This window comes from Hippopotamus amphibius, chromosome 11 (genome assembly GCF_030028045.1).
Source record: "Hippopotamus amphibius kiboko isolate mHipAmp2 chromosome 11, mHipAmp2.hap2, whole genome shotgun sequence".
Lineage (NCBI taxonomy): Eukaryota > Metazoa > Chordata > Mammalia > Artiodactyla > Hippopotamidae > Hippopotamus > Hippopotamus amphibius.
Window position 1 is genome coordinate 20,067,493 of NC_080196.1, and position 14,465 is coordinate 20,081,957.

Here is a 14,465-nt window from a genome sequence, read left to right on the forward strand (position 1 = left end):
ATAAACTGTACATTAAATCTCTATGGTTATTTTAATATGTGTTACAAATTTGTACCCTTAAATACCATCAATGTTATCCTCCACCCTGGTAACCACCATTTTACTCTCTGTGGTTTTTTTTAACGTTTGATTTTTAAGATTCCACATATAAGTAACATCATATCATATTTGTCTGTCTCTGACTTATCTGGCTCAGCATAATGTGCTCAATATCCATCCATGTTGTTGCAAAGAGGCAGGATATCCTTTTTCTGAATAATATGCTATTGTGTATATATACCACAAGATGATACAATTCTAATCCCAAAATCATTTTTGGCCACAAGTTGATGATACATCTACAGAGTTCTAGAAAAAACTAACACAGAGATCTTGACTTTTCTGCCTATAAGAGAAGTAAAAAATCTTTCCTACATACAATATTAAGATCTTTAATATCCAAGGGGATTTTTGCATGATACTGTGTGTAAAATTACAATATTTGTGCTATATTTAGTGCTCAATTTATTAAATTTTAAGTCTCTTAAAGGAAAAGTTTCAAAATATGTAACTACTTACATCACTAATAATTCAAAGTTGTTGGTTTAATAAATAATACCTTCTTAAACATTTAAACATTGGCACTTAACTAGACCTGGTCTAAAACTAGTGTTGCAAATTAAGGCATGGCTTCTTAGCATCTCTTTATAATTAAGAGTTTCATTAGTGCAGTAAAAGTTTCATTATTGCATGAGTGCCATAGGCTGCCCCTTTAGGATATAAAGTTAGACCCTCTCTGGTGGCACGTGGCCAGCAATGTTGCTTCTCTTTCTCACTTTGTGAGAGTGTGTGGTTACCAGGATCGATTGGTCTTTCCCGTTCTAGGTCCCACTTACCTTCAAAGGCTTGCCCTACTTCCAGGACCCAAATCCATCCATTCTTTGTATAAATGAACTGTGTAAATAAACATATGTACTTTTAAAAATGGGGCATGCTTCTGTCTATTCCCCTTTATATATCAAAATTTTGCTTTTAAAAATCCCTAATAATGTTATCCTTCTTTGTGTTACTATTATATGAGCATTTCTTACATTAATACCTCCTTTTTAGAGAGTTATTATGCAATCATGATTGTAAAATGATTTCATTTCAATGTAATTACTATTTTCTTTTCATGTTAAAATTATCCTACTTGGGTGCAGGTCAAGTTCAGAGTGTGGCCTTTGGATGTCTCCTCTCTATTTCTATTCGTTGTTTTTCTTAAACAGCTTTATTGAAGGATAACTGACATACAACGAACTATGCTTATTTGATGTGTACAATTCCATAAAGTTTGAAGGAGAGAATATCCATGAGACAATTAATGCAATTAAAATAATAACTTATACATTACCCTCTATAAGTTTCCTCTTATCCTTTTGTAATCCTTGGCAGCAACTCCCCGCTCTGGCCCATTCATCCTGCTCTTCTACCCCTGGCAACCAAAGATCTGCTTTCTATGCTATAGATTAGCTTGCATTTTCTAGAAATTTGATAGAAATGGAATCATATAGTATGTCCTCATTTTTTTCCTAGCTAATTTTCCCAGCTAATTATTTTGGAATTCATCTATGTTGTGTATATTAATACTTCATTCCTTTTTATTGCTGAGTAATATTTCATTGCATGGTTATACCACAATTTGTTTATGCATTCATCTTTTGATGAAAAATTGCATTGCTGGCAATTCATGGGCATTACAAATAAAGAGGCTATGATGTACAGGTCTTTGTTTAGACATGTGCTTTCATTTCTCTTAGATAAATACCTATGAGTGGAATGGCTGGGTCATATGATAAGTATATGTTTAACTATTTTAAGAAAATAATTAATTGTTTTCCAAAATGGTTGTACCATTTTACATCCTCACTAACAGTGTATGAGAGCATTCCAGATCCTCTACATACTCAAAAATTTGGTGTGGTCAGTCTTTTTAATCTTAGACATTCTAAAGGATGAGTAGCACTATCTTATCATGGTTTTAATCTGCATTTCTCTAAAGAGGTTGAGTATCTTTCTTTGGGTTTATTTGCTATCAATGTATCTTCTTTGGAGAGGTGTCTCTTTAAATCTTGGCACTGGGCATTCTAATTCCCTGGTGTGGCCAGGAAATTTTGAACATAGGACTTTAACACCTGAAACTAACACAACATTGTAAATTAAGTATACTTCAATTGAAAAAATAGGTCTTTTGTGTTGCTGTGATTTTAAGTGCAAAGATTGTTTGGGAGATACTAAATGACAAAGATGTGGCCACCTGCATTGTCTTGCACAACCTGGCAGTGCTGAACAGGAATATGTTGTTTTTGTTAACAGCTTTTCCCCATGAGTGATATCTATTCTCACTTCCATGTTCAGCTGTGATGTCAGTCCGTGTAACTCTGTGGCTGTGACACTTTACCAACCCCCTGCTGTGGGACTGTTTAGACTGAACATTCTGAATGTCAGATTACTTCCACTTTTCTATTACTCTCTTCTAGACAGCCAGGCATGCCTTGTCTTGGAAACCTGCGTGCCCAGTCCCAGCAGATGTGACCATGTACTCAATACTTGGAGATCATTCTCCCAGGAGATTTTGTAAGCATTCACGCACACAGCTAAACAGGTGGTTGAGTATAGGCAGCAAATGGGGATCCACATCAGGGAAAGTTCTGAGGGCAACTGGCTGCCAAAGGAGCATCTGAATTCCAGGGAAGCTTGGCGACCTCAAGAAAGTTTTCTGGCTGGATGTCCCAGCAGTGAGGTTGCAAGGTAATACAATTCCACTTCCACTAGCCTCCAAGGCACAGGACTATACAAAAGAAATTACACACACACACATATTCAGTTATATGTTATATATGTTTTGTATATATGTGTGTATAGACACACACTCTCACACACACACACCACAGACACACACACATATATAAACAGCTACCTTATTTTCCACTATTGGTCCAGAAAACCCTGCTGGTTGTCTGAGTCAGATTGTATATGGCATCCTGAGATGTTTCTGCTTCGAAGCAGTGTTCACAGGGAATTATACTGAGGTTCACCTTCCTGCAGAGACCACTGGGTTTAAAGGCTGGGGTGTGCTACCAATACTATGCTCCCTACAAGTACCATCAAAAAGTTGTAACTTCTACATCTCTGCCTTGAGGACTCTCCCAGATCACCTCCTCCTAACTGCCCTCAGCCCACCTATCATCTTCTTCTGGCCCTGGTGATCATTCCATTGCCTCATCTCGACATTTCCTCTTCTATGCCCAGCCACTATAGTTTGGTTAAATTTCACACCATCTCACTGGTTATGACTCAGCATTCCTCTAGATGCTGTCTTAGACCAGAGTTACCCCCAGCCCTGTCTTGTGTCAAAGTCCTGGACAGTAATTGACCTGGATGGGAAACTAAGGCAAGGAACTTGACTATAAAAGGCTGGAGTCCTTCAGCACACTGGGAATAGCCCTGTTGCTGCTGTGAATCTGTCCAGGAGAAAAGTCCTGTACAAACTTTGTGGGGGGCAATGAATCTTCATATAAGAGATGGTGATGTGATTGCCAATGCTTTCTTATCCTTCACAACCATGCTACAGCTCTTCTCTCACCAGCTGTTTCTACAACAGAAATTATGATAGCTACTGCTATTAACTACTAACCCAGGCAGTTTACATCAACCCCAGATAGCTATATCACTGACCCTCTTCATTCAACTCACCCCGTTGGTAAATGAAAGAGCTGATGTTTGTTCACAAGTCCCCCAATTTAACCCCCCAAACTCTGCCTTTAAACACCTCACTAGAGTGTGTTTTTCTTGGAAATGTCTTCCACAGTTGGCATTTTCTCAAAGTTTTGGGTGATTGGGCACAAAACTTTGGTTTCCTGATTCTCTTTTCTGTCTTCTTAAGGAGACAGGACTTTTACATCTTCATTAACTTTTTTTTTATCACTATGAGAAAACCTGTGACTTGGGGGGTATACAAAAATTGTCAATTGTTATACAGAAAGGACTCTTCGAGATCTTTCATAGAAACACCAAGATAAGTGACTTAGTGTTTGAGGAAGGACTTCAACTTAGAACCTGCTCTTCCTTTACACTCTCTCCCTCCACAGCTTGCCAGCAGGAAGCTGAGGATGCTTCGCTACCCTGGAGATTGACTCGGTAACCATTAATGAGATTCATCAAACTAGAAGTTGAATGAGAAGGCTTCTTGCCAAGTGGCCTTTGGGGAAATTTTCGGGGAAGTGTGCCTTGAGTACTTGGAATCTGAACCCTCCTCTGCAGTTTCTCCTGCTTCTCTGCCAATGAGGGATTCTTGACCTTTCTCCTCAAGTGTATCTCAAAACCTCAGATGCATTCTCTAATTCAGACATTTTCGTGTGCTTTTTGCTTTGCTTTATTGCATCTTCAATGACTTTAGTTCTCCTTTGAAAAGGTTAAAAAAAGAAAGTGAATATTATAATTAAATGCAGTTTAGTACTTCTTTTCCTTCTTCATTGTTTTTGTGTTTTTTCTCTTTGAAATTTTGTTAATATTTTTCTTTGAAATACTGAACTATAACAGATAAAGTTGAACTTCACTCTTGCTTTCCCTGATCCTTTCTCTTTTACACACACACACACACACACACACACACGAACAACAGCAAAAACATCTCAGATAAATTTAGTGAGGTTTCTCCATATTTTTCTATTTTTACTATCTATAGGTGTGTTCACAAACTATATAAAATAATTTCTATCATTTCTATATTTGTGTACATGCTAGCATGTGATATGGGCCACATTATAACTCACTTTGGAGAATAAGCAACATGCATTTGGAATACCCACATGGGCACAGTGCAAGCCAACCTCTCTCAGTTTCTTTATGTTGACTTGTTTTTACCTACATGCCTATGCAGTTGAAAACATCCTCACTAATTTCCCAGTTTGCATGTGGTTCTGCTTGTCTTCGTCTCAGAGATGAAGCAACGCCTTCAGATCCCCAGCTTTATGTAGATGGTTCGTTTCCAGTTCCCTGCATGCTCTCTGCTCCTAACTCAGACACCTTTCCCCATATGACATGAGTAAGTCTCCACCTGTGGAGAATTCAACCTGGTTCTGCATTCCTTTCAGCTCTCCTGGCTTAAGCTCCTGCTCATCACTTTGATTTTAAGTTCCTTCTTAGTTCTTAGTTTATGGCCCCGGAGATCTCCTTTTGATTTTGAGTTTCACTGTTTATATCTATTTGGACTACATTGTGGGAGAGTAAACCACCTCCTGGCATCGTGGTGGAGGAATGGGATCCTGGCAAAGTCTATCACTGAGATCAAGGATTCTGAGGGAGATGCCTGGGTCTTAGGGAGTCTGAGCTACTATTTTCCAAGCATTTATTATATGTCCTCCTCACAATTCTTTCATTATGAGATAAGAAGAGAAAAGAAAAACAGATTTGTTCCATCTGCACTTTGGGAATTTAAGCATGGATAATCTAAGTCCATTATACAGAAGGGAGGGATGAAAATTTCACCATCCTGTGTAAAAGATTTTTCCCTGAGTCATTTTTTGAAGGACTCTGGACCCTGCGATAAATAATCAACGACTTTAGAACTCAAATAGGTCTAACCCTGAATTATTATCCAAGTCAGAAAATGTGACTTGGTTTTGCAATTTAATTTTTAACTTTATCTTAAAATGCCCAACTTGGAGCATTCTTGCGTTCCACTTGGTCTGATTTGGTAAAAATAGACATAAGTTGTCTCTGTGTAGAAAAAAATCCAACTTCGCTTCATTTTTATAATTAATTTTTAAATACTTGACTATAGATAGAAATATTTCCTTAACTTAGATTGTGACATCTACCTTTAACAAATTTTATGTTTTCCTTTTGAAAAGGGTAGATTTTTAAATTGCTTTCTTTTAGTCACTGGAATTATTGGAGAGGATAGGGTGTACATTTCTCCTGTGGTAGCTGCTGAAGTTATCCTCAGAGCTATTTTCATAAGACTGTGAACAACTATCAGTAATGAGACACACAACTTGGCAAGATGTTGGCTCTGATTCTGGGTACTGTTGTGATAATAGAAAGGCTGTTGTTTCTAGTCTAGAAGGCCAGGATGGGTCCTGGCAGAGGAAGCACCTCCCATGTGCACACTCTGCTCCAAACCTCGTAATGTCCAGCGGTGTTTCAGGTGATTCAGGGGCAGTTGTCAAGCAATCACATCAGATAAATCCAAATTCTGAAATGAAAGATTTGACTAAATGATAATGGTCATTCTCTGGAATTTGGCTGCTTTTTCACACACACTCTAAACCATGAACCCAAATGATGTGTCATGTCTGCTCAGAAACTTAAGCCAACATTATGGTACTGGCAAATCCTTTTTTCTCCAAGTCCAAGTCAAACTCCTGTTTTGTCTCACCAACTCTATAACAAATTGAGTCAATCTGCTCATCAAGCTCATATTGAAAGACCATCTCTATTATTCTGATTTCTATCAGCTGAGCAGAATGGTATCTTTTGTTATTTACACAACACATTCAATTATGTGCTAGATTGCCATACTGCAAATACTCTTTGCTTTTACCCTTAGATGTGGCTTTCTTTTGGCCTACTTTCTAGTTTCAATGCCCCTTACTTCTGCAACTACAGTAATAGGAATTCCTAGCTAAAATTGCAAAATTTTATGCTATTGAAGATAGTAGGAGGAAAAAAGATGGCGGCAAAGTAGAGGGACGTGGAATGCATCCCTCTCCACAGATGCATTGGGAATGCACAGAAGGACGCAATAATTCCCACAGAGAACCAGCTGAACACCAGCAGACGGCCTCGGACACCAGAAAGGACCGCAAGGAGCCTGACATAACCGGTAGGGAGGCATCTACGACAGCTCAAAGAGGGTGAAGCGGCGGAGCTGTGGCAGATGGGAGGGAGTGAGAAACACACGGAGGGTCTGCACCGCAGCTCAGCATTCCCGGACCGAGACATCGATTCACAGCTGAGCAGAGGGTCCGGGAGCAGGAGCGTGGAAACCGGAGAGCTGGTTCGGGATGAGAAACATTGTTGCCAGTAAGGTGAGGGACCGAGAGGACAGGAGGGAAGAGGTCCGCAGCGAGGAGTGCCTGCCCCTGAGAGCTGCCCGGCCATGATGGTGGCTGGATGCTGCAGGCTCACGGGTGGGGAGGAGGAGCCACGGGCATAGTCTCTCTCTCTCTTTCGGCGCCTCTGCAACAGGCAGTTGAGAGACGCCCTGTGGGCCACCTAAGGCGCTCAGGGATGACAACTACCCTCAGGCCCTCGGGTGGGGCTATATTAAAACCCCTTGGAACGCGCCAGCAGCAGGGAGGCTGCCGAGACGAAAAAAAAATCCGAGAGAGGCTCAACTCTGAGACTTTCTGTTTACACCTAAGCCAGCAGCGTCCCTCTGCAACAGGCACTTCCAAGCCTGACTGAAACAACAGTGCGCCACTGCTCACTCTCTCCCAGGGGAAGGAGCCACTGTTGTACCCTCTCCCTCCCCACACACCGAGCTTACAGACGAACAATAAAGGAAGCTCTGCTGGTCACAGAATAATGCAAAAAAACCCAAGGCGAGTAGAAGGACACTTACAGCTGACTCTAAGGAAACAGAAATATTAGTATCAATCCTATTGAACTGGTCCATTCTGGGATCAGTTCTGGATTTTTTTTCCCTTTATTAATTACGATCTTAGTCCTAAGGGAGCTACAAGTTTTATAACATAATTTTTTTAATGCTATTTTTTATTGTATTTTTATTTTTTTGCCTTTTTATATACTTATATTTCTAGCTAAGTTTTTGGTAGTACGGACAATATATCTCTCATACTTTCCTTTCATCCCTATCTTTTATACATTTCTATTCCTTTCTTTTTATTTGCATATTTCCAACCACACTACGCTCTTCTGTTCCCCTTTCTTCCATCCATTTTTAGTTTATTTTATCTTAACATAAGCAACACTATCGATCTGCTCAGACTCCTCGCTTTATTCTCCAGATGACGCACCACCTTGGTATTTAATATTAGGTTTTTATCTTTATCTTAGTTCTTAGTAGAATTGTCTAATTTCATTCTGAGGATCTTCATTCTGTCTGGTGGTACTCTAGCTCTTTTCTATATTTGATTCTAGCTTACAAAATCTCCCTGGATTAGTGTTTGTATGTATAAGGTGTCATTTGTTTGTTAGCTTGCTTTTGCTTTTGTCTCTGATTTGTTCTGTTTCAGTTGTCAATTTCTGTTGGGTTTCTCTTAGAATATCTGATAGCATACTGGGGTTCTGTCGGGTCTTTCCAGAGCCTTATGTCCTAATGGATTCAGTAATTGTGTGTCTTATACATGTATGTGTTTCCTAGACTTAGTATTTGTTTAACCCAACACTTGGACATTAGTCTGAGGCTTGGACAGTCTTCTATAAACACCTCTATCGCCAGGACAAGCAACCCCAAAAGTCTGGACAACCATGAGGAAACAAAGAAACATCATGCAGGCAAAGGAGCAGGAAAAAAACCCACAAGACCAAATAAATGAGGAGGAAATAGGAAAAATGCCTGAAAAAGAATTTAGAGTAATGATAGTGAAAATGATACAAAATCTCGATAACACAATAGAGAAAGTACAAGAAACAGTTCATAAGAACTCAGAAGATAGTAGTCATAGGAAAGAAAAGAGAACATTTGTGACAAGTATAATTTTTAGAAGACATGGAAGGAAATTAGGAGTGCTAATATGCTGAGGTGTTATGTGTTTCCACATAAGACAGTAAACAAAATTCAGTTGCTACTTGTATTGTAGAATCTCATAACTATCAAGTAAGATAGTGTCTCATCTTCTAACTAGCACAGGTTCTATAAATTATACTATGCCGAGTTTATATCCAGACACCTTTACTTACTACCTGGCTCTAGGAACAAGTATATTTTACTTCGATTCTCACTTATTTGGAGACCATTGAAAGGAACAGGGATAAATCATGCAACAAAACAAAACCACTCACCATACTTTGCATATAATAGAAAATCAATAAATGAAAGTCATTTGCCATCATTATCATTGAGAATCTATTATTATCAACACCTTTGAAATGTAATGATACTCATGACTGAAAGTGATTAAAAGTCTACCTTATTCAAAAGAACCAAATATAATTAAATTAAAAAGTTGGAGTTAGCAATCTGTGTCAAGGAAATATCTCAAATAGATTACTGTATGCAATTCAACAAAATGAAAAGGGAAAGCATTCCTTGCAAACTGGGAGTAGAACAAAATTCAAATTAAATTGAAACTAAAAAGTATTTATAAAACCTAGGAAAACATTTTACTCAGAGGTGAACTTTCCTGTTAAAATCAGGTACATACGAGAGGTACTTGCTACCACATCTTTTTAACACTATACTGGAAAGTCTAGCCAACATAATAGCAAAAGAAAGAAATGTGAAGTGATTGTAAAGGAAGTAAAACTATAATTATCAATAGATGATGTGATTGTCTATGTAGAAAAACAAAAATTCTATACATGAATTATAACATAAGAGAGTTTAGCAAGTTTGACAGATATAAAAGTGACTTTCAAAATTGGATTGCATTTTTAGCTATTGGCCCCAAACAAAAAAATTATAAAAAGATATACAATTCACAATAGCAATAAAAGAACATCATAGTAACAAAAGGAAATAAGTCCTAGGAATAAATCTAATAAAAAATATGGGACATATTTATGTAGAAAATTGCAAAATTCAGAGTATGGTATTAAAGTAGAACTAAATATAGAAACATAACATTTTCATAAACAGGAACATTCAAAGCTGTGAAAATTTCAAGTCTCCCCAGAAAAATTCATAGACCTAATGCAATTCCAATCAATATTCCAACATGGCTTTCCATAGAACTGGACTAACCAAATGTATTTTGAAATAAAGATAGCAGTTACCTTTTCCTTTCCAATTCTTATTCTGTTTTACACTTCACTGCCTTTTCAGTGTTTGGCCTTTCAAAAAGGACAGCCTAGGAAGTGATTGCTTAAATCACATAATCACTTTTCATTGGTCTACAGAGACTAATGGCAAGACACACCCATTTCTCCTCTGAACTCCAAGGTCAAAGTTTGTAGATGTGCCTCACTCTTCACTCCAAATCAGACTCTATTCCATAATCCAGTCTGGGAACTGAACTTAGGTTCTGGTTGTTAGACAATGGTAGTTATCAAAGAAGCTTAAGGTAGCCTAGCATTAGTTTTTTTCTTTTTTAATTAACTTTTATTGCAGTATAGTTGCTTTACAGTGTTGTGTTATTTTCTGCTGTACAGCAAAATCAATCAGCTATGCGTAAACATATATCCCCTCTTTTCGGATTTCCTTCCCATTTAGGTCACCCCAGAGCATTGAGTACAGTTCCCTGTGCTATGCAGTATGTTCTCCTTAGTTTTCTATTTTATACATAATAGTATATATATGTCAATCCCAATCTCCCGATTCGTCCCACCCCTTCCCTTTTCCCCTTGGTATCCATACGTTTGTGCTTTACAGTCTCTCTGTTTCTGCTTTGCAAATAAGTTCATCTGTATCATTTTTCTAGATTCTACATATAAGTGATATTATACAATATTTGTTTTTCTGTTTTGCGCTTAATTCATTCTGTATGATAGTCTCTAGGTCCACCCACGTCTCTTCAAATGGCACAATATTGTTCCATTTTATGGCTGAGTAATATTCCATTGTATATATGTACTGCATCTTCTCTATGCATTCCTCTGTTGATGGACATTTAGGTTGCTTCCATGTCCTGGCTATTGCAAACAGCACTGCAATGAACATTGGGGTGCATGTATGTTTTGAATTGTGGTGTTTTCCAGGTATATGCCCAGGAATGGGATTGTTGGGTCATATGGTAGCTCTATTTTTGTTTTTTTAAGGAACTGACATACTGTTCTCCATAGTGGCTGTATCAATTTACATTCCCACCAACAGAATAAGAGGGTTCCCTTTTCTCCACACCCTCTCCAGCATTTATTGTTTCTAGATTTTTTGATGATGGCCATTCTGACTGGTGTGAGATGATACCTCATTGTAGTTTTGATTTGCATTTCTGTAATAATTAGTGATGTTGAGCATCTTTTCATGTGTTTGTTGGCCATCTGTATGTCTTCTTTGGAGACATGTCAAGGTCTTCCACCCATTTTTTGATTGGGTTGTTTTGTTTTTTGATATTGAGCTGCATGAGCTGTTTGTATATTTTGGAGATTAATCCCTTGTCAGTTGCTTTGTTTGCAAATATCTTCTCCCATTCTAAGGGTTGTCTTTTCAATTTGTTTATGGTTTCCTTTGCTGTGCAAAAACTTCTAAGTTTAATTAGGTCCCATTTGTTTATTTTTGTTTTTATTTTCATTACTCTAGGAGATGGGTCAAAAAAGATCTTGCTGAGATTTATGTCAAAGAGCATTCTGCCTATGTTTTCCTCTAAGACTTTTTTACTGTCCTGCCTTACATTTAGGTCTTTAGTCCATTCTGAGTTTATTTTTGTGTATGGTGTTAGGGAGTGTTCTAATTTTGTTCTTTTACACGTAGCTGTCCAGTTTTCCCAGCACCACTTATTGAAGAGACTGTCTTTTCTCCATTGTATATTTCTTGCCTCCTTTGTCATAGACTAGGTGACCATAGGTGCGTGGGTGTATCTCTGGGATTTCTATCCTGTTGCATTGATCTGTATTTGTTTTTCTGCCAGTACCATACTGTCTTGATTACTGTGTAGTGTTAGGTTTAATAAAAGCAAGTTTTAGATTAACTTCTGCCACATATATTGACATTTATGAATCCTACTGCCTGGTGAAGTGTCCAAGCATACTTTGTCTGAGGGTGACAAGGCCAATAACAATTACACCAGCTGTGAGTTTTTTAAACTAGACTTGAATATCATAAACCAAAGACATTGTTGAGCCATCTTACTTTTTAAAATTAAAGTTCTGGTTAACATGTCTTTTTGCTAATAATTCATTGGTTGTGAATCACCCAGTCAACTAGTACGTTAACATGACAGAGGAAAAAAAATTTAATTTTTCTCTCAGTATTGACACCTTTTCTTATGAATAAAATAGGTCTTTTGCAGTTTTTTGTTTCCAAGTTTGTATAGTACCATGTGCATGTGCTCTGATGTATCAGTTATGAAATAATAGCCACTATCCTTTACTTTTTGATTAGAAACTTTAAATGTTATTTGATGCCATGTTTAAAGCTTTTCTTCAGTGTTTAAATACCATCTTCATAATGTTCTTAGTCTTTGATGGTACCTTGATTTAATCTGTTACCTAATATGCTAATCCAACTCCTTCTCTATAAGTTATTTAGAATTTCTCCAATTTACTGAGGTTTTTCAATCAGCCCTGGAGACACTGGGGCCTCAGCCCAGGTACCATGTTTTCCAAGATCATTCTCCTGCCTCAGGTCAAATAGTTCTGGCTCTATCTAGGGGTGGTCCAGTCTAACAATGGTTGATTGTGGGTGGGTGGATGTATGAACCAAACTAGGCCAATATCATTCCTCATGAATGTGGATTAAAGGGGTCAGTCTCTCTCAAGCAGTTGAAACTGAAAGCTACAAAATGTAGGTACTGTAAGGAGAATCATTTCAAAGTGCTCTTGGTAGAAGCCACAATCAGCTACTAGGCTGTCTTGTTGACTTTTGCTTCCTGAGTGGTTGATGACAAATATTAATACTATTCAATCAGGGTGAACTTCAAGCAGCTCATTAACAGGTATTCTTTTTGCTACTTTTCATCCAATCAAAGATTGGGTTGCCCCATTACCTCATTTGACTACAGCAACTATAAATAGGTCCCACTTGGTACCAACTGTCATTTTCTTTACCTCAAAGTAGTGGAAGGCAGGATATAGTATTCCTGGGTCTTCCCTTAAGGATTTTGCTATCTCTATAGATGATTCTAAGAAAAAATATTTGCAATCTCTAAAAAGGACTCTAAGAAAACTTTTACCAAAACTCAGATTTGCAGCAGAAATGGCTTAGAGACAAGTAGATGTCCATATACCTTATTAAGCTTTTGAAACAGGTATACCCCAACCTGAGCATTTCATCCAAGTGTATTGAGAACTATTTTGCCAAAGATATCTTCAAGCACTTAGTAGGAGATGCTTCCCACCTGGCTCCTTGTTACAGATGCTGGACCACCCAGGGAGATCCGATTGTCTGTGAGCCTGCTCCTGCCCAGGACATTGAGTAATCGTGTTGTATCTGATTATATCAAGGCCATCATCAAGTACACCGACTCTACCTAAATAAGCTACTGTTAAGAGGATTTAAATAGCATAAGACAAAGGCTTTTTCAGAGCCATCGACATTTTCAGTTAATAGTTATCACAATGAATTTGTATTTCTTATATAAATATCTCTTTGTGTTACCTCTTTGTGAATCATCCAGGATCCTGGAAAGTTGATGTTCTTAGTAAACTCTTATCCTTTCTATTTTAAAATGTCTATTATCTTATCTGATGTAAAATTAACTTATCTGGGTGAAAATATGAGGAACTTTTCCATTATATTTTTCATTGCTTTTCTATGTTGGAATGCTACTGATAATTTATGCTATAATATTGTATTTGGCCACCTTGCTGAATTCTCTCATATGGTAGTTCTATTTTTTGTTTTTTGAGGAACCACCATACTATTTTCCATAGTGACTGCACCAATCTACATTCCCACCAACAGTGTACTAGGGTTCCCTTCTCTCCACATCTTTGCCTACATTTGTTATTTGTAGACATTTTGATGATAGCCATTCTGACAGATGTGAGGTGGTATCTTATTTTGGTTTTGATTTGCATTTCTTTGATGATTAGCGATGTTGAGCATTTTTTCATGTGCCTGTTTGCCATCTGTATATCTTCTTTAGGAAAATGTCTATTCAGGTCTTCTGCCCATTTTTTGTTTGGGTTCTTTGGAGTTTTTTGATATTGAGTTGTATGAGCTGTTAATATATGAGGGTGGATCAAAAATTATCTGCACTCTGGCTGTAGAATTTATAGAAGTTTTACTATAACCGGAGTGCAGATAACTTTTGATTCACTCTTATACTTTGGAAAGTAACCCTTTATTGGCTTTATTGTGTACAAGTATTTTCTCCCATTCCTTAGGTTGTCTTTTCATTTTGTCCATGGTTTCCTTTGCTATACATAAAGGTTTTAAGTTTAATTAGTCCCCATTTGTTTATTTTGCTTTTATTTCTTTGGCCTTAGGATACAGATCCAAAAAAAATTGCTATGATTTGTGTCAAAGAGTGTTCTGCCTATGTTCTTTTCTGGGAGTTTTATGGTTTCAGGTCTTACATTTAGGTCTGTAATTCATTTTGAGTTTATTTTTGTATATGGTGTAAGGAAATGTTTTAATCTCATTCTTTTACATGTAGCTGTCCAGTTTTCCCAGCACCACTTGTTGAAGAGACTGTCTTTTCTCCATTGTATATTCT